Raw genomic sequence first — 21,108 nt, 5'->3', positions numbered from 1 at the left:
CACCCTGACTGGTGGGTAGCATGTGGACACAGCCCCGGTCAGGTGGTCTCTGCCGGGACAGGCTCTGCGTGGTTGGAATGCACCCGGAATCAGAGAAGAACGTTTCTGCTTGCAGCTGAGCTAGTGGGTCTGGTGCTCTGCTCCCACCTGGGCTGGTAGGGACACAGCAGTAGCTGGGCAGACGGCACAGACCAGGGCATCTGCGAGGGCAGGACTCTGAGTGCACAGTCCGACTCATTTCCTGAATTCTTCCCTACCAGAAAAGGCTGTCCCTCAGGAAGACTGTTGCCGAGCGAGTGAGTGTTTCCACTCTTTCCGTTTCAGAGCTTTTGCCCTAATTTTGGTGTGGATTCCCTCCCTCCTCCGGCCCAATTCCAAATGCAGTCCGGCTGCCCCAGAATCTCCAGCCAATAGGAACGGGCCACTGGATACCCTCATTCCTACAAAAGCATTGTGGGGATATATGTTTTCTTTCCAAGCACTCTTTAAGACTCAGCCTATTCGTAAAATCTTTCTAATTCTACCAGATCTTTCTAATTCTCCACTTCATCCCTCCGTCTCCTGAGATTTTTTATTTTTTATTTTTTCTGTAGTGTCAAGTACAGTGTGTGGCTCACAACAGCATGTCAACCATGTCTGTGGACATACTGATAAAAGGAGCGAAAAGGGGACATGAAAGAAATTATGAATTTCCAGCGCTGCCAAGGTAGGCTTTTTGGCTTAAGTTCTTTCCCAAATCTCTCATATTCAACATGGAGTTCTGTGCGTTTTTCTAAGCTCAGAGCTGAGTGGGCAGCAGGGTTTGCAGCTCAGATTTTGTAGCTGGCGAAAGAACTCCAGCTGAATAGTTGGAGGTACTTTATTGCTGCTGAAGGCTTCAGAAAATCAACCACATTTTGACGCTTGTTAAAACATGGGAATTAAGTAGGCCAAGGTCATGTTGCTGACGTCTGTCCCATTTCATCGGAGAAGGCTGAAACGAAGTTGAAGCTCCTCTTTGTCTACCAGGCAGGCCTTCTGAAGTTTAAGAACATAGAAGTGTCATCATCACCAAGCCCTTATTATATGAAATGTTAAAGGGAGTTACCTAAGAAAAAGAATATCAAAAATAGGAACAGTAAAAATGACAGCAAACTCACAGTTATTAATGACCACACCCAAAACAAAAACAAGAGCAAACTAGGCAAACAACTAGAATAGGAACAGAACCATAGAGATGGAGATCACATGGAGGGTTGTCAATAGGGGAGTGGGAGGGGGAGGGGGGGGAAGGTACAGAGAATAAGTAGCATAGATGATAGGTGGAAAATAGACAGGGGGAGGGTAAAAATAGTGTAGGAAATGTAGAAGCCAAAGAACTTATAAGTATGACCCATGGACATGAACTATAGGGGGGGAATGTGGGAGGGAGGGGGTGTGCAGGATGGAGTGGAGTGGGGGGGAATGGGACAACTGTAATAGCATAATCAATAAATATATTTAAAAAAAAAGAACATAGAAGTGTCCCCAGGTCTTCGTTTTTTGTTTTTGTTTTTAATTTACAGAAAGCAATGTGAGGAAATGCTGGGGCCAACAGTAATAGCTTCGCTGATTAACCCTTTCTCAAACTTTGGGTTCCAGGGATTTTAGAATTGTATTTCTCTTTGATGGAGGGAACTCAGGTAGTCTACAACCTTTTTTATGTACCACCCATTGGCTTCCTTAACCTCAGGCTCTTCCTTAATATTTGGGCAGTTTCTAAACGTTCTTACTACCAGTAAACTTAACGGCCAGAACTATTTCCTATGCATTATAATTTTACCTTCTCCTAGAATAATACCGAGGACGTAGGATGCCTTAAATAGCTTCTTTTGCTTGAGCGCTGTGCAGCCAGTCTGCCCTCCTCCACACATATATCAACCCTAAGGCACTTCCTTTAAAAAGAATGCGTTTCCTTTTGTTAGATTATTTCTCAGAAAAAGAAATTATACGTGATGCTAGAATACATCTTTTCTTTTTTAAGAGTTGTGATTCTGTTTTAAGAAAATAAACATCACAGCATGCTTTAATAAAAATAACCCTTCCACATTGCCACGCGCAGAGACTAACCTGCCGAGAATACTTAGCCCTACTTTCTCTCTCTCTTCTTCCCCTCCACCCTGGAAAACATGTACAGATGGTAACTTGTACTTTTTGGATTTTTAACACATGAGTTAGTAATTGTGAATTTAGACAGACTTCAAGATACAACGTGGCAGGAGGTCTAGAGAGGCTCTTGAAGATTCTAGCCTGATGTGTCATCCCAGCAGGTCCCTTTAAGACCAGAGGAAGAAGCTCCAGAGCTTAAGAGGCTGGGCAAGGTCACAGACTGAGGGGTCATGGCTACAAAGCCAAGGCAGCGTAAAGTATTTTGTACTATCGGGAAGACGTGTCATAGGCAGGCAACTGAAGGAGACAATGGAGCGATCTGTCCTCCAGTATAACTCGACTCTCAGAGAAAAAGAATGTGTGGGAAGGAGAAAAGGTGGCCAGAATCTCCATGTTGACACGGGTGGATCTAATTCCTACACTAATCATTGTCCACTTCACAAACAGGACTCCACGCTGGGTAGCAGAAGCACCACGTGTAGAGAGAGGCAAACAGACTGAATCCTGGAGTGGGGGACTGGAGTGGCTTTGACTTTTGCGCAGAGCTTGTTATTGAAAACTGTCATTTTCCATTGTAGATATTCTTGAACTTGAGAAATTTCAGCAGCTAAGGTGGATGAGATCTTATATAACTGGCTCAAAAACTACCACAGTATATGAACGACTCTCTCCAATGACTGTGCTCATTTCCCATAAGCATTCAGTGAGTTAATTGTGTCTCTTGAAACAAGAAAAATCTCATTGCATTTTATTATGGTTTGGTGATAAAATCCTGGTTTTGCCCACCTGGGTTTTCAAATCTGTCCTCACATTCAAGAAAACATTTTCCTTTTCGATTTCTTAATATGCCGCTATTTTTCATGGAGAGAGCTATGAAACTTAAAAATCACGATGAAAAAATTCTAAGTGTAAAAGACCACAGGAGATGTTTTCTCATTGAATTGAATTTGAATTAATATCCAAATGATGCAATCACATGGGGCTCCCTCTGTGTAATTTTCATGTTGAAGAGTCTATTCAAGCTGATTAAAGAGGATTTTACATAAAACTTGGAGGGCTTTCCTAACAAAGCATTTACTTTCAATAACATAATTTTGGGGACATTCTTATTCCCATTGGCCATTCTAGCTCTCAAATGTTTCTCTAACTCAGAGATTTCTGACAAATGGATAGAAACACCAAATTTTTTTTTTAACTCCACAAGTGGGCAGTAATCTCCTTAATGCAGCTTTTGTCTTTGTGATTCTTTTCATCTAGTGTATTTTATGTGAGGAGATTTTCTTCACACGAATAATGCATACTTATGGCTTGCTTTCTGCTGTGTAGGGAAGAAATAAAACACAAATGGTTTCTATAAATATATATTTGCCTAAGGAAATATGAATAAATAGGACATTTTGAAATTACTTGAAAATTCGGGAACATGTGGCTAGGAACAAGTTAACAGTTGACAAAACCTCCCTTTTTAATAAATTTCAGATACTGGCAATACATAAATACATATCAAGCCAAAACAATTTTAATTTTGGGCCCCAGATGGAAGTTGTTTATGAACCAGAGAACATCCAGTTTATTTATAGCACAGAAATTACTAACACTTGAAAAACAGAAAAAGCAATCACTGTATCTCCAAGCGTGTAATGGCCATGTTAGACAGAAGAATCACAAATTTCGCTTGCATCAAAAGCTGGATTGCAGAGATTATGGCTGTGTTTGGAAAATTAGAGGAAAAATAATACTTTCAGAATTATAACATAAAAAGGCAATTAAGCTGCTACCATTGTTCTCCAGAACAACAAAGGTCCATTTTAGAGAAGACATAAAAGTCATCAGGGAAATGTTGAAATAAAATTAATTCGATGATAAAACATTCTTCCCGGTTTCTCTCTCTTCCTTTTAAGGTGGGTGACTTCTTCTATCCTCTTTTTGTTTGCAACTTTTCTTTTTCTTCAGAGTCACAATTTTCACCCCTTTTCAATATTCATACATTTTCTTTACACATTCTTTTTTTGTGTGTGATCGCGTGATCTTTCACTATACTTTCCCTCCCTTACTCTATGTTGTTTTTTCTGCCGTTTTTCTGTGTACCTGCAGAAGTAAGACCATTAGAAGGAAGCTCTTTGGGACCAATTCTCTGTTCAAAAGAAGAAAGCACTTTCTAAATGTGAGCATTATCTAAAATGAACACAACTTTTTGGGTAGAGACCCCTCCCTTTAAGAGACATACAAGAAGAAGATGGAGCATCACAGGTCTGAAAAGCTGCAGAGAGCTCTTCCATTAACTGGGAGGCTGAGTTACGTGACTTCTAAATTCCCTGCCGGCCCTAAAATAACGTGCTTCTGTAATTCCGTCCCATCCCCAGAGCTGGTCAGGGAGCCGCCCTCCATCCCGTGCCCTTGGTCCAGCTGTGCTCATGGAGGTAAATGACCGTCCACGTCTGTCTCTTCCCTCCTGTTTCGGAATGTGGGAAGCCTTCCCCTGAGACTACTAGAAAAGTATTTGATTACACTTAGGTTAGGGTAATTGTTTTCTGTTCTGCTTTTCCATTTATACGATCAATTCTCCTATGTCCTCTTCACCTTATTCACTTCCCCGTCACAGGCCCATGTCCTCTGCTTCCCTCCTCTCCCTCTGTTCTCTTTGTCCCCATTTCTCCTTGATTCCTTGCCCTTTTCTCCTCTCTTCCTTTTTGCTTTCCTATTCTTACGCAGAGAAGGCCTGTTTTAGGCCTTGACATTCAGTCCTCCAGGCTCAGAGGCGATTAGTCACTAGAGAAGGAAAGGAGATACGGTCAGGCCTCTCTGGGAAACAAAGACTTCTCAAGCCCCCTCCCTCCTGCCTACCCGTCCCTTTCCCCTTTAAATATTGATGGCATCGCGCTAGCAGACGACTAATGTAACCGGCTGGCACTCGGTAGAGGCAGGGGAGCTGCGGGTGCAGTCGCAGGTAAGAGACTTAAGACATCTTTCCTTCTATCTGTTACTTGCCCAGCTAGAGTCCCCGCATGTCAGGCTTGCCAAGGACAGAAAAACCCATGTGTGATTCAAGAGACTAGCTGCCCCTGGAGAAGGTCCATTTGCCACGTGCGTGTCTGTAAACTTGGCTGATGCCACGGGCAGGTGCCTGGGCCAGTACAGCAACAGCGGGAAAGGTCGGGCTCTGTTCCTGGCGGTGGGGGAGGAGGGCGACTGCGCAGCCATGATTCTAGTGCTGGTCTCCACGCTTCTGGGTTGGAGAAAGAAACCCATTTTGGGGGGGGGGCACTTCCCAGATAGCTTATTCCACAGCATCCTGATCAACGAGGCCCGTGGCCGCCTTGCTGTCTGGTGTGATGTGCCCAGAATAAGGTGGCGTGTTCTCTGAATTTCGGGGTGGCCCCGGCAGGTCCTGGAGAATTAGGAAACAGCTGAGTGCTGAAATGAGTGCCTCTTAATTACGTGCCACGGGTAATTTCAGAGCAGTTCTATTTATAGGGGGACTTTACTTTTAAAAAGCTTACATTTCCGAGTGGGAGGCGAAGCAAATAATTTTAGGCCCTGTAATAGGCTGAAAATGTGAGGCGACAGAGCTGTACAATCGGCCCGCACTTCAGGTGGGTCACGTTCAGATCGAGGTGGCAAAGGGGGCACAAATGGCCTAAAAACGAGCTCAGGACTGGAAAACCCGAGACTTCCCTTGGTCTGTGCATGTGCATGTGCGTGTGCATGCGCGCGTGCTTTGTGGAGAGGCGGTTATTTATCAGTGGTAAAGATAAAGAACAAGTCAAAAGAAATTCAGGACGTTTACTAGAAGCTCAGAATGTAGGTAAATGCCATACAAGGTCAGCTGGAGAGAAAGGCAGATTCAGGGTCAAGTTCAAGGGGACAGACAGGAAGCGGATGTAAGTATGAAAACGGGGCATGAGGTCACAGCTCTGGGAGCGGGAGTGGGGGCGGGGCTTTTCTCGGTTGTCAATCACAGAACCGCAGCCAGGGAGATGGAGGTCCAGTGCCTTGTTCTCCTCTGAAGGCCAAGTGTATTTGTGCACGCGCACACGTGTGCGTGTGTTGGGGGGAGGGGTGACCGCGGGCTCTGAGAAGGCCCTCAGTCTCCCGTAGGTAGGACTTTGCTTTTCTGCTTTGGTATGGTGGGAGGGTGCCTAAAAAATGGTCCCCTGTTATTTTTCTTTATTAAGTAAATTAAGAATGACTGAGTCTTGTAAACAGTTTTGGGGGACCTGAAAGTATAGCAAAAGGTATAATTGGCCTGGAGTAAAAGGGACATTAGCCCTTCATCGGCCAGTGAGGTGTGGCTGCTCCTGGTCCCTCCTCTGCTCACCTGGCGCACACCCTGCGCACCCGAGACCTTGCGGACGACCTCAGTCCACAGCAGTTAAGCTAGAAACACAGCGGTGGCCTTGAGCTCTGGAGGTGGCGCGCCCAGGGCCCTGGATGAGTCAAAGACCAGGGCTCTCCGTCGCAGCAGCGCGAAGATCAGTTCATTGACCCTCTCTCTTTTTCTGGGCCTGCCTGTGGCCTTGGGGAGATACAGTGGTGGTGTTCCCCAGCTTCTCTCACCTGTTCGCCCTTACCCTGTCTCCTACTCACGCGTACATCTACACTCATCCTTAGCCCTCGCACACCATCAGGCACAAGCACGCTTCCAGACCGAGGCTGAGCCTGGACCCCGCCTTTCCCTCCACGCTTCCGCTTCTCTCCCATCCGAGCTGTTCTCACTCTGGCCTGTGGCGTGTCTGCCAAAGCGCGTGCTGGGTCGCCCAGGGAGCGATGTCTTTTGCAGCCAAGCAGTGGCCCCACGATTAAATAAATGCATTTTCAAGGTCTAGCACGATACACACTGTGAAAATAACAATGAAAAGATTGAATTACTCTAAGGGTCCATAGAAAAGTATTGCCTTTTGAATTAAAAAAAAAAATCTAATACCTTAGCTGTAGTTTCAAGGTCTAGATTAGTGTTGGGTTGCCCAAGAAAGTCCATTTAGATTTTTCCATAAAATGAAAGGCACATTTTTCATTTTCATTAATAGCTTTCTTCTTTGGATACTTTGGGTATGTTGGCTGTCTCCCACTGTGGGCTTCTAGTGGGTAGAAGCCAGGGGTGCTGCTAAACATCTTCCAATGCATCAGACAGCCCCACAGCAAAGAATTTTTTGGCCAAAATGTCAACAGTACCAAGAAACTTCGCAAACCACTTTTGACACATCTGATAAGTCATAGCACCTTCTCCATACACTGCACAAATCTTTCTTTTGTGTTTCAGTTGCATTTTTACCTTTCTTGAAATAATAAAGCATAATATACCAAAAATGTGTATTTGCTTCCATCTTCAATATTAAAATGGCTGCACAAAAACTCACTAAGTTTGTTAGGTTTTTTTTAAACGCACACGCGGATATGACAGCTGTCACAATACAATCTAACACAATTATTTCAAAGGGAGTTAGACAGCTAAGCACTACTAGAGCCATTGTACAGAAAAAAACGAAATGAACTTTTTGGCCAATCCAATACTTTGGGAATGCTGAATTAAATATTGTGAATTGGTATTAATTAATTAGTTCCTTGCTATTTTTTAAAATACCGATGAAAGGGAGTATTCATCTGAATATTGGTACATAAATTAGATGATTGTCATAAACATCACTAGTAACAATAAATGATAATATGGTAGCAATAAGAATTAGTAGCGATAATAATAGTAGCATCTTATTTATCTAGGGATTATAGATTCTATAATCTAGGCGTTGTGTTTAATAGCTGCTTGGTGAGTACTTATGGAACACTGAGTGGTTTTTACCACATACGCATTCTTCGTCCACGTAACAATTCAAGGGTCCTGTCTCACTCATGCTTAAATCTTTCATGTGCTTGGTATTGCAACTGGTGAGTGGTAGCGATTTAGCAAACGTTTGTGGGCAGAGGGATTAGGACAGGTGTTAACATCTGCATTGTGAGTTCAGAACATACGTCTCTAGCCTCTTGGAGTTCACAATTTAAACATACGGGAACTACGACCTTAGGCTCTTCATGGGCTTTGCTATTGACGAGCCTTTATCTGGACATTGCTGGAAAGCCAAGCTTTCTTGCCCTATTCATGCATTTGTGGAGGGTTGAGATTAGAGGAGAACAGCTGGCTACCAGGAGGAATTCTGCCTGAGTACTGCGGTGCAACCAGTCTGCCATCCACACCAGGGATGCTCAGTCCATCTAGCCGTGGATCAGTGGAACACATCTTGGAATGTCCGATGATGTTTCCTGAAGTGAAGAATTCGAGGAGATTTGAAATTATCTGCACTATTGCTGGTAAACATTTCTGTCATCCCCTCAAGAATCCCCAGGGGAGATGATGGCACACCCTCCGGGCCACGGCGAGGACAGCCACCCAGGCACCCGCTGTGCGGGCAGCCTGTTGGAGCCCCAGTGTGGCCATCAGCACACCTGAGACATCAGGAGGTGTGCACCAATTGTGAAGGAGACTGCAGATGCCCCTGATTAACTAGAAAGGCCCGCAGAGACTAGTTGCTTCGTTACTATTATCTGTAGAACGGAGGTCGCCGTTGCTCATCCAGCTCACGGCGGGTGTTTGAGTGTCCGATGAGATAGTGTGGGAGAGTAGGAGGACAGCAAGGTGCTTTTCCTCTGCACATTGAAACTGTTACTGAAATGTCCTCTCCAAGGATGGCGGTATCTTTTTCTCATGCCTGGAGAGGAGGGTGGTTCTTCCTGCAGAGGCCCATGGCCGTGGCCCAAATAGCTTAATTAGCACCATTACCTGCTCCCTGAGCGAGGTACCCAGCTGCCGCTTCACGACCCACTCTCTGCGTGACAATGAACAGCGTGTGAAAAATGCCAGCGGAGTTACTGAGCCCAAGGGCCAAAGAAGTTACCTGTTTTCTCAGCATCACTTACGCTTCTTAAAGAGCTTCTAACTGCAAAGGCTGTCTCCTCAGGACATAAATCATTGTCACGGGAACTTTGGAAATAGACAGGCAGCTAAAATGAGGACGAAAGCATAGCTGGTGACTCGCGAGGATGACAGGTTGTGTTTTCTCTAAGGCCTTTCTTGTGGGAAATTGGGAAGTCAGGTAATATCTATTATGTCCTAAGAAACTCCATCGCTTATCAGTGTTTTTTTTTTTTAACAGCGAGAAAGCCCTTTCATGAATAGATTTCAATTTGCCGCAAACATAAACAACAAACATGGGTTTGATTGTCTGGTGTTTACCTTCACAGCCTCCTAAGTCGGAGGAATCGTCTGACTTTGAGAGGCAAGTACGGGTATGTGACAGTATTTCTGTAAGTGACGCCCCCACCCTTCTCCCTGGCTCCGAGCCCGCCCGAGGCTCTCACTGAGCCCGTTGGAAAGAGCAGGGAAAGAAGCTAAAGACTCAGGACCAGTTCTGTTTGCCTCTTCATGGGTAGGAAGAGAGACAAGGTTCCTGACTGCCACTGTCACCCCCCCATGTCACTGTGTCTCACATGGTGTCCCTTCCTTATCAGTGCTGGCGACAGCAGAGGCTGGCTTTCATCCCCTGTCCCTGGCACTCCCCGTTCCTGTAAGGTGATGGGGACCCTGGACATCGATATGGTATAACGGAGGGTGGGGGCCAGGCCTGAAATCACCTTTCCTTCACAGAGAGCGTTCTCCTCGGCTGCTGGTCCTTTCTCAAAGCATCACTCTGGGACCGAGGGCACTTAGCTTCTTCAGATCTGAGGGCAGGGCCTCTCTTTTCCTTGGGAATGACTTTTGGAAATCAGCACTATCTCAAGTAACCGTGCAGAGGACAGAAATGTGGAGTAGAGATTTTCGTGCACCAAGTCCATGGAGGCAGGCACGTTTTTGACTGACAGTGTTCTTGCGGGTGCTGTTACTATGTAAGGTTTTCCTTTTATGTTGCTAGGTAATGCCCGTCAGTTTCTTCCCGGCTCAGGACCGTTTCTATGTTGGCTCCTGTGATCACTCCCAGTTGAAGCGTTGGGGACTCTCAGAACCCGCCCCCGACACCTCCGCATTAGTTCTTCTTTTCCTTGATTCCATGGTCCAAAGTGTCCTGAAAAACCCTGCCTTTCTGCAAGCATTTCAGTGGGTTCAGCAACCTCAACCTGATCAATTCTCTCTCTTGCTGAGATGCGCTACCTTCTCCACTCTCCGTATTTCCCTGTCTGTTCTCTATCTCCACGTGCCTCTTCCCGGTCTCTAGTCCACATCGAGCCTCCCAGCAGGAGGTTGCTTTTCGACCTACCGGCAATTGCAAAGTGATTCCATTAACATGTTCACGGCTGCTCAGAGCTGCACTGGCTAAGTACGTGTGTGAAGACCGGGGTTAGTCGACGCCCAGGGGGCCAACACGCACCGTTCAGAAAGGGGATAATTTCTTTCCAGTTATTTGTGTCTTTCTCAATTCTTTCAGCAACGTTTTATAGTTTTCATTCGTACAAGTCCTTCTCCTCCTTAAGTTAATTCATGTGTGTGTGTGTGTGTGTACAGATATATATATATGTGATGCTATTGTAAATGGACCGTTTTCTTAATTTCCTTTTTGGATAGTGTGTTGTTAATATATATAAGTGCAACCGAGTTTTTCTGTTGTTGATTTGTATCCGGAACTTGGCTGAATTTATGAGTTCTAACGGTTCTTTTGGGGAACATTCAGGTTTTCTGCGTATAAGGTGATGCCATTTGTTTACAGAGATCATTTCATTTCTTTTTCTCTGAGTGAGATGCTTTTATTCACTCACTTTTTTTGACTAACTGCTCTGTCTAGGACATTCAGAGCTACGTGGACTAGAAGTGGCAAGTGGGACATCCTTGCCTGGTTCCTGCTCTTAGAAGAAAAGTGTTCAGTCTTTCACTGTTGAGTGTGGTATCAGCTGTAGGCTTTCCATTAATGAACCTTATTGTATTGGGATAATTTCCTTCTACTGTTAATCTGTGGGATATTTTTATCAGGAAATAGTGTTGGATTTCGTCACATGCTTCTCCCACATCTGTTGAAACGATCGTGTGATTTTTGCCCTTCCCTTTTGTTAATGTGGTTTATCGCACTGCCTGACTGCTTACGTGAAAACCTCCCTGAAGCCCAGCCATACACCTCACTTACCATGGTGTAGATTCTTCCAGTGGGCTGACGAACTCAGTTTGTGGGTACTTTACTGGGGACTTCTGCATCTCTGTCTGTCAGGGACAGGGGCCTGTAGTTTTCTTTTCTTGTCGTGCCTTGGTCAGCCTTTGTCACGGTAATGCAGAGAGGGGCACTTGGAAATGTTCCTTCCTCTTCAATTTTTTGGGAAAGGTTTGAGAAGAATTATTAAAATGTTCAAACTCTTCAAAGCAATCTGCAGATTCAGTGCAATCCCTATAGAAATCCCACTAGCATATATTGCGGAAATAAAAAGAAAAAGCAATTGTAAAATGCATATGGAACAACGAAGGGCTCTGAACAGCCAAGCAATCTGGAGGACTCACACGTCCTGAATTCCTGAATGTTACAAAGCTGGAATTATCAAAGCATCAATATTACGAAGCTGGTGCTGGCATAAAGACAGACACAGAGACCAGTGAATTAGAATAGAGACCCCAGCAATACACCCACACCTACACAGTCAGATGATCTTTGACCAAAGTACCAAGACTTTACAACGGGGACGGGATAGTTTTTTAAACAAATTGTGTTGGGAAAATTGCAAAAGAATGACATCGGCCCTTCCTCTCACACCATCCACAAAAATCAACTCATAATGAATGAAAGAATTAAGGGTAAGACCTGGCACTGTAAAAGCCCTAGAAGAAGAACACCTGAGGGGAAAAGCTTGATGATGTTCTGGCCAGTAATTCCTCGGCCACGGCACCAAAAGCACAGGCCCAGAAGTAAACACAGGCGAGTGGGATGACTCAGATGGAAAAGTTCCTGCCCAGCGCAGGGAATGGTCACATGTCTCCGAGATGGACAGCCACTAGTCCTCAAGTAAGAGGACTTGACCGTACTGCTGGTCACATGCAGCCGTCCTCACTTCTCCTGGTGACGGGGTGACCCTCTGTGTTAGCTAATTCGCTTACCCAGAGGAAAAACAAACTTCATGTATGTTTATGAGTGCAAATTGTTTTGCAACCTGGAGCAAGGCACCCCTGAAGTTGGGTCCCTCCCCTCCCCCAGAAACTGGGAGACGGGGGTGCTGACCCCCTCGATGTGAACATCTCACAGAGGTGGCTCCCAGGTCCTTGAGAAAGTCGATCCTGGGTCACAGAGCTGGCCAGAGGCCCATCTGTCTTCGGAAGGATTTGTACGCATTTCAAAAAGAGGAGAAAGTACTTAGGACGACAAGTTTTCCCAGGTTAAAACTCTAAGAAAAATGCGGGGATGGAGGTGACTTTTCCATGTCCAGCAGCAAGAAGGAAGCCTCTGATTTTTCATTTGTGTTTGTTTTCGCACTGAAACGGACAGCTAGGGACTCAAGGCACCTAGTGTGTGGGGGTCTGTTGGTGGTCATGCTAAGCCTCAGGTCTGTGGGGGGGCCCACGTGCCTAGCTGCAGTTTGGGCAGGGGGCTAAGCAGCACCATAATTCCTACTGCAGCCAAGTGCGCGTCCTAGAGAAGGGTGTGGGGGCAGCTTCCTGCCATTAGCTTTTTGGAATCTTATGTCATTTCAGGTGCTGAGGCCTAGCTGTGTGTAAAGGGATTCCGTTAAATAGTATCAGTTAACGGGGTGTGTGTGTGTGTGTGTGTGTGTGTACATGTATGATTTTCACAAGGGTAAACCTAGGTCTATGGAAAGGGTCCTTTCAACTTTAACTCTTGATGGATGTACCTGTGAATATGACTTTTTTTTCAAAAGGACCATATGTGATTACTCTCTGAAGCTGTTTTCATAAAAAGGTTTCCCCCCTGCCCCCCACCAAAAATGATATTTCTTCTAACTAGTTCTTTTAAAACTCAATTTAATCGCACAACTGAGTCTTAGCCAACAGGTGTTAAAGTCACCACTTATTAGACGGGATTCTATGGGGTTTTTTCCCAGTCATTTTGTGAGCATAAACCCAGCTGTCACTGGAAATGAGCACGTAGACAGCCTCGCCCTGGGCCTCCCTGTCTCCACATCAAACACGACACCAGCAGATCGGTTGTGCAGTTAGAAGCATTTAACCAGACAAGTGATAATAGGCGGTGTGGGTATCATAAGACGCGGTCGGGTTACGGCACCCCCGCCTCCCACTCTGCTTCACTAGGCTTGGCTATCGCGGCCATTGAATCTTGACTTTCCACCCATCAGATGAAGGTGAGGGGCAGCTGTGTGGAATTACAGCGTGAATGGTGGTTGCAAAGCCCCCCCAGATGGGGAAAACTCTTCTGAAGGGGGCAGCCATTGTGAAGGTCTACACTCTGAACTGGTTTGGATTTCTTAGTATGAAATAAATACACGTCAGTCTAAAAGGGGCGGGGCCTTCGCTACGCTTTGCTATCCTGTATCAGGTTCATTTAGCAGAAGCTTCAAGCAGTGAGCAGGTATTAGGTTACCAATAGTCTTAAAAGACAATATCACATTTCCAAATTATTTTTGGTTGGGCATCAGAAAATATGAGCATATTCTTTCCATTATTTTCTGTGAATCACTTTGATTCTTATTCATTTATAAAGTCCATCCCAAATGTATTTATATTTTGCTCCCTCTTCATGTATTAATTCTCTCTCTTCAATACCAACTGTGCCTTTTAATCAAGGCACCCTTGACTCCTTACTGTCGAAGAGAAGATTTAAGCAATTCAGCCTGGTACACATCGCTAGTCTTCTATGTTTGATTCTTCTACCTCAGAAAGAGTAGTAACTAATTTAAGGCAATGCAGCAGTACTCTGGTAAGTTCCAGAAGGAATAAAATATGACAGGCGCCCGATGTGGTAGGGATGTTCTGTATGCTGTATCCCCAGATGGATTGTAAGCTTCCTGAGGAAGCCCCAGCGTGTTCCACATCTCTGTCCGTCACAGCGAGCAGAAGCGTCTGCCACATGGCTATGCCCAGTCCATGCTGGGTGCGCCAGCAGAGGCGGGTCACCAGCCTAACCCTTCTTATACAGAGACGGAATAGCAAGGAGGTTGACATGGGAATTTTTCAAGGTAATTAATTCATTAAAATAAATAAGCCATTTAGAACAGTTGGCAATGGGTTCTACCCTGGGCACAATGCAATTAGTAAGCACATCTATTATCTGGCTTTTTGGGTGGACAGAGAAAGGAAAAAGTGGCTGGCAACGACCCAGGCTTATCGGGTTTTACTCTGCCGACGCCTCGTTTGTGATCCTGCCTTAACACAGTACCACGTAGTTCACCCGAATATTCCCATCTGTCTTTTGAGGACAGAGGAGAATCAGCTTTTAGAGGAGAATCTGTTTGTGCTTTCGGTTTCAGTTTAGGCAGGAGTTGGCACATCTCTCGGGGCTTTTAGAAGCTGAGGTCGCTACAGCCGAAGTGGAACAGCAGACCAGCTGGTTCCACCCCTGTGCGAAGGGAAGTCACCTCACTATTTACACGTGCCGTTTTTCTCAATCAGAGAGGGGAAGTACAACTGCCAGCCCTGGCGGCTTTTGAGAATGCGAGGAAATTGATTTAACTGGTGTTAAAGAGACAGTGAGTGAAAAATGTTTTTTTTTCTCATGCCCCCTTAAAGTCAATCACATTGAGCCATAATTTGGCTTCCAACACCATTACCCCATAATTCTACGAAATTAAAGGAACTATCCATATTTCCCATTCTTCATGATAAGTTATGTAACTTTAGTGCAGAGTTCATCACCACCGGTGGAATGGGAACTCTAACACTGTATGTACTGGTGAATTATATTTTCTCTCTTCTCATTGTAGAAAAGTCAGCGGTCCTGGCCCAGAAGTAATCCTCTCTTTGCTTTGTTAATACCTCCCTTCTTCCTATGAAAACCCTCCGTTTTGTGCTGCTCCCTTGGAGCGCCCTTCTGGGTGCGGGATGGGGTGCTCCCACTCATGCACCACTTAATGAAGCTGATTAGACCTTCACATCTTCTCGGTTGAATTTTGTTCTTGAACACCTGCCCACCTGGCCTCAGTTTCCCTTCCACCTGGAATCCCACACTCCTGTGGTGAGGGGTCTGGGAAGCACATTCCCAGGTCTCCACGGGCTCTCCTTATTCCATGGCGAGGAAGCTGCGTCTCAGAATGGTTACAGTGCTCACAAGTGGAAGAGCAGAATCCAGCATCAAAAACCTTGGCTCACGACCCCCCGTGACATGTCACTCCCTCACAGGGTCACCAGTCAGGGCTTCTTCAAAACTCCCGTGGCCTGGCTGGGCATGGTGGCTTTGGCCAGTGCCCTTGACCGGTGTGAGTCACCAGTCCTGTTTCCTCGGAGACCGGTGGGTTCATCACGAAATCTGGTATTCCGCAGAATCCAGCCAATGCTAACATACTAGGCCTAGGAAATATTTTCCAGAAGAAAATATAATTACAATCCCTGTTCTTGATCATTTTCACATTTTTACATCCTGATGTTAGTGGTCACTGACCCGGAGGCCACATGACCTCAATGTCCTCAGGCACTGTTGACATTAGGATCAAGCAGTCAGTTGATTGGGGCTGATGAGGTCAAGGTCATTAGTTTAACCACCTTGAGGTCAAGTTGGCATAGGTAAGTCCCAGTGTCACAGACTTTTCAGCTAAGTCAGCTCTGTGACAAAGAGATGTATATGGGCCCTGACTGGTGTGGCTCAGTGGGCTGGGCATCGTCCTGCAAAGTGAAAGGGTGTTGGTTTGATCCCTGGTCAGGGCACATGACTGGGTTGCGGGTTCGGTCTTGGTTGGAGTGTGTACAAGAGGCAACCGATCGATGTTTCTCTCTCCCATCGATGTTTCTCCCTTTTTCTTTCTGCCTCCCTTCCCCCCTCTCTAAAAATAAATGCATAAGAAAATTTTAAACAAAGGATATGTATACAAGCACCAGCACTTGTTTGCGTCATATTAACATGAAGTCACTGCTATTTACTGACTGCTCTTGGGCACAGGACATAAGCAATTTTCAGATTCATGGACATCTGTCAATTCCACCGGCTGAATTCCACACATGCACGTTATTATCTATGGATAAAATGTCACCAGACTTTGGCACGGAAAGCTTTGATGCAACACTTAAGAAGACGTGAATTACTCTAGAAGTGAGAGTAGGTAATGCTGTTGCGTGGACATAGTGATGAGGAGAATAACATTTGTCTGTGACCTCGTGAGAGTCCGCTTATGCGGTAGGCAGCCTGCTGGTGTTCACACCCTTGGATGTGCTTGTTGCTGTCCTGTTGAGTGGGTGCCAGACAGACCCAGTGACCGAACTTGAAGGAACAAGAGCCGTGCGAGAGTGAGGTGATGATGCTGCCAACTGCAGGTTACAAAAGGACTATGAATGATTTCCATCTTGCTTGCCTGCGCTCACTCGCTTGGAGACCTCCCTCTGGGGGAAGCAAGCTGTCCTGTTGTGGAGAAGGGGGTGTGGGAAGGCAATGTTGTCTCCATCCCACAGCCAGTGAGGACCTGAGCTGGCCCGCAGCCCCAGGGCATGGATGAACTTGGAAGGGCTTTGTCGGAGGCCTGCCCCGGCCCTCCACGGAGCCTGGAAGCCATTCCGTCCCGGTCTCGCCTTGAAATGACAGCAGCCGGGATGACACCTTGAAAGTCCTGTATGAGAGACCCTGAGCAGGAGACCCAGCCGGCCGTGCCCAGATTCCTGACCCTTAGGTAGGAGACAGTGCTGGTTGTTTGGAGACCCGGGCTGGGGGATACTGAGTTAAGCAGCAATAGGTAACGGACGCACTTGGAGTGGCATATTGCAGGTTGTGGAGGCGAGTTTTGCTGCAGGTGCATGGAGAGCGCAGGGGGAGTTTCAGTGTGGCTTTCCCTGAGCACCTCCAAACCGTTGGCACTGCCAAAGTGGGGGCAGAGATTGTTTCTCATTATAGCCCGCGAAATGTTCACAGAGGCTTCTCCGAACATTTCATGCCCAATCACTCCCATTGTTGGGGAATCACCCACGGCTTCATGTCAGAATGCACTGAAAAGGGCTCGAAAGGGAAAGGATATTTATGCTCCTCTGCCCATCAGGGAAAAGTATAAACCTCTATGTTAGACTCACCAGCAAAAATATAAAAATAGCTTGCAGTTTCAGTCGCCTCTGGAGTGTTCAATAAGTATTTTTCACAGGAGTACATTCGCTCGGCCCCAGAGCATGGTCTGGCATAATGCTATGCAAATACCAAAGCCAGCACCTTGTAAAAAGCCGTCCGTGAAATAGTCACTCGAAATGCATGGCTTTGAATGTAAAGCAATTTCCACATTCAGTAAACCCCGTGTTCTAGGCGCAGCAAAAAGAGCTTCCACGTTGCCTTGGAGCCTAGGAAAACTGTGGCGAGTCCTCCTTCAGCAAGGAGGCAGCGTGTTACACCAACAGACCCTGGCACCAGGAGACAGAGTTTTCAACCCTGTTCTTCCACTTCGAGCTGCGTGGCACCGAGTCTCAGTTTCCACGTCTGTGAAGCAGAGAGGACAATTCTGATGCCTTGGGGCCATTGAGGAAATTGAACTTGACATTCTCAGGGTAGCACTTGGCCCTGCCCGCTGCGAGAGCACAAGGGGTGGGAGCTATTGTTGGGATTAGTATTGTTCACAAACTCTTCATTAGGAAAACGCTTCTACACAAATTTCCTGAAGTAGTCAGTCACAACAACTGAAACAAGTACCCCCAGTTTTCCCTGATGTCTCATTTCACCTGTACACCACGTTTTGTCCACTGTGGTAGGTCTTCTCCCCGTTCTGCTGCTTGTCAGACACAAAGCGAAGGGAATGGAAACACCTGCCTGGGCCGAAAATCCCCATGTGGGCCCCGACTTTCCTGGGGAAGCTTACTTCTCCACCAGAAGACAGACGACCAGGCCATGCAACAGGAAAACCCCAACCCACAGGTGTCAGTAGCACTGACATCCCATCTTAATTTATGGGACGTTAAGAATTGTACACATCAGTGTGATCATTTCTATTCACCTCTCACCACTAGCGGGGCGTCCCACGCTCACATTCATTTTGTTGATGAGAAGCGGTGGAAGTGCAAACTGGCCAGACCACATTGCATGGGACTGTGGTGATACACACAGTGAGCCTTAGCATTGTTCGCTAGTACTTTAGAATTTCCTTTCTCCTTTGTATTCACTCCTTGGCCATCAGTTGCCCTCCTGCGTGCACAAGGCACCCTGCTGGGGGCTCAGACCTAGGCTGTAGATCGCTAATCCCTAATCCAAACACCGTTGTCTTCGTTGGAAGCACCTAAGTAACAAATGAATTCAGCACGTTCTGAATGCCACAGTAGAAGCGTGAGTGATGCTGTCGAGCTGGGCTGGGGGTACAGGGCGCTTCAGACAGTCAACCAATTTTTATCCACCACCCTGATGCGCTCGGCTCCATGCGAGGTGCCGGCCCTACGCAGAACTTTTTTTCTTTAGAAACCATAATGTGTTGACCGAAATATCTTCTAAATCTACACCCTTTTCTGAGTATGTTAGAAAAACATAGTTTAGTGGTTAGGAGCAAAGGTTTGGGTACCTACATTCAAATCCTTACTCTGCTCTTTCCTCCTTGAGGGATCTTGAACTTCATGTCCCTGGTCTGTCGACTATGGATGTGGATATTGGTAATATCTGACCCATAAGGCTGCGGGGAGAACTAGTACACATAAACATTTAGGAAATGTCTTTCATGAGGTCATTTCCCTACATGTATGAGTTACTGTGATGTCATCGTCAGCGGCTTCAGTTTAAAAGCTCACATCTGGCATTTTCTCCTTGTCTTCAGTTCCAGGCATCGGCCTTTTTCCTTAGGGTGGACTTTTATGGGGGGCCAGGATGTCTGCCTCTGGGAAGTTCCTCAGTTCTTTGTGAAGGCAGATCTGCAAAGGTCTGCCTCCCAGATCGACCACATAGACCCGTTTATGTCTGAACCCAGCGACAGATGTAGGTTAGTATCGGGATTTTTCACTGACTTCTGTGGAACGTGAGCTTCCTGGATGACGATGGTCTTGCTCCTCCGACTTAATTCTGTATTAGAATCACCTAAGGGACTTAGAAGAGAACATGAACGTTCTGTGACCTGGGTTAAGTAAACAATTTCAGAGATGACATCAAAAGCACAAACCATAAAAGAGGGAAAGAATAAACGGAACCTCATCAAAATGAAAAGCTTTGGCTCTGTGAAAGAAACTCTAAAGAGAATTAAAAAATATGCTATGAGTGGGAAGAAAATTAAAATCATATATCCAGGATACACGAAGAACTCTCAATTTTCAGTGGTAAGGAAATAAAGCAGCTCATGTTTTAAATGGGCAGAAGCTTGGATGCTAACCAAGGCGGTTCTAAAGATGGCAAATTAGCATATTTTAAACATGTTCAACGTCATCAGCCATAAGGAAAATGCAAACTTAAACGATCGTGAGATAGCCACGCCAGGTGGAAGCAATGACTGCCAGTAACTCCAGGCTTCTCCCTGCGCCGCCCACGGAATAGCAAGGGTCCCTTTCCCGGGGCAGAAACGATTTCCTCTGCAGAGCCGCGCGGGTCTGTGTCCATTCCTGAGTGCGTCATTCTGGCGGGAGGTGGACTCTCTCTGTGCCCATCCCTCGGTGCCACGTCCGCTGTTGGGCCGGGGGTGGGGGCAGCTGGTCCCCGTCTGGGCGGGAGTGAAGTGAGTGTAGCTGCCAAAGGCATGCTGGACAGAAAGGTGCCATCGGCGGCGGATTGGGTGCTGGGGAGGGCGCTGCCCCCTCCGTCTCAGTGTGCCCACGCAGAAGGGGAGGGTGACAGAATGTTCTGCGGGCCACGGCAGCAGCTCCCCACAGGGACCGAGCTCTCAGACGCAGGCCTCTTCTCCCAGCCACCTCCAGAGCACGTCACCTGTGGCTACAGCGGGTCAGCAACAGCAAGCCTGCCTTTCGCGCCTGCGAGAACGTAGGCGGCGGGCGCTGGAAGGGTCCGCGAGGAGCCATCGGCTCATCTCTCCGATTTCAGGAAGAGGTTATGCTTATACCTTTCTTTTGCTGTTTTTAATTTTATTTATGGATCTAGAGAGAGAGAAGGGGAGGACAGAGAGAGAAACACGGATTTGCTGTTCCATTTATTTATGCTTTCATTAGTTGCTTCTTCTATGTGCCCTGACTAGAGATTGAACTCACAACCTTAGCGTATCAGGTCGACGCTGCACCTAACTGAATACCCAGCCAAGGCTGTACCTCATTTCCCCCCCTTTGCATTTCCTAGATGTTTAATGAAAAGCTTAAAAAGTTTAACAATAATGTTACCAAAAGAAGGGGAGACAAGGAACACAAAGGACAGTCACATCTATGTCATTTGTATTCTTCCTTTCCTATAAAGAACCACATCAATCTTTGTCTGTTTTATTGTTGTTCAATTACTGCTGTCCCCATTTTCCCTCCATTACTCTCCCCTGCCCAACCCACCCCCACCTCCCACATTCAACACCCCCCCCCCCGGTTGTCTTTGTCCCTGGGTCCTTTCTACATGTTCCTCGTGACCCTTCCTCTTCTTTCCCCGTTGTCCCCCTCTCCCTCCCCTCTGGTTACTGTCAGTTTGTTCTTTATTTCCATGTCTCTAGTTCTGTTTTGCTCACTTATTTTGTTGATTAGGTTCCACTTATAGGTGAGGTCATATGGTATTTGGCTCAGTGGATTGAGTGCCAGCCTGCAAACCAAAGGGTCACCAGTTTGATTCCCAGTCAGGGCACATGCCTGGGTTGTGGGCCAGGTCCCCAGTAGGGGGCACGTGAGAGGCAACCACACATTGATATTTCTCTCCCTCTCTTTCTCCCTCCCTTCCCCTCTCTAAAAATAAATAAATAAAATCTTAAAAAAATAAAAAGAAAAAAGCCTTGGCTGGTGAGGCTCAGTGGACTGAGTGCTGGACTGCAGATCAAAGGCTG

This window comes from Desmodus rotundus, chromosome 12, assembly GCF_022682495.2.
Source record: "Desmodus rotundus isolate HL8 chromosome 12, HLdesRot8A.1, whole genome shotgun sequence".
Classification (NCBI taxonomy): domain Eukaryota; kingdom Metazoa; phylum Chordata; class Mammalia; order Chiroptera; family Phyllostomidae; genus Desmodus; species Desmodus rotundus.
The sequence above is the reverse complement of the archived record's forward strand: the minus strand, read 5'-3'. Positions refer to the sequence as shown.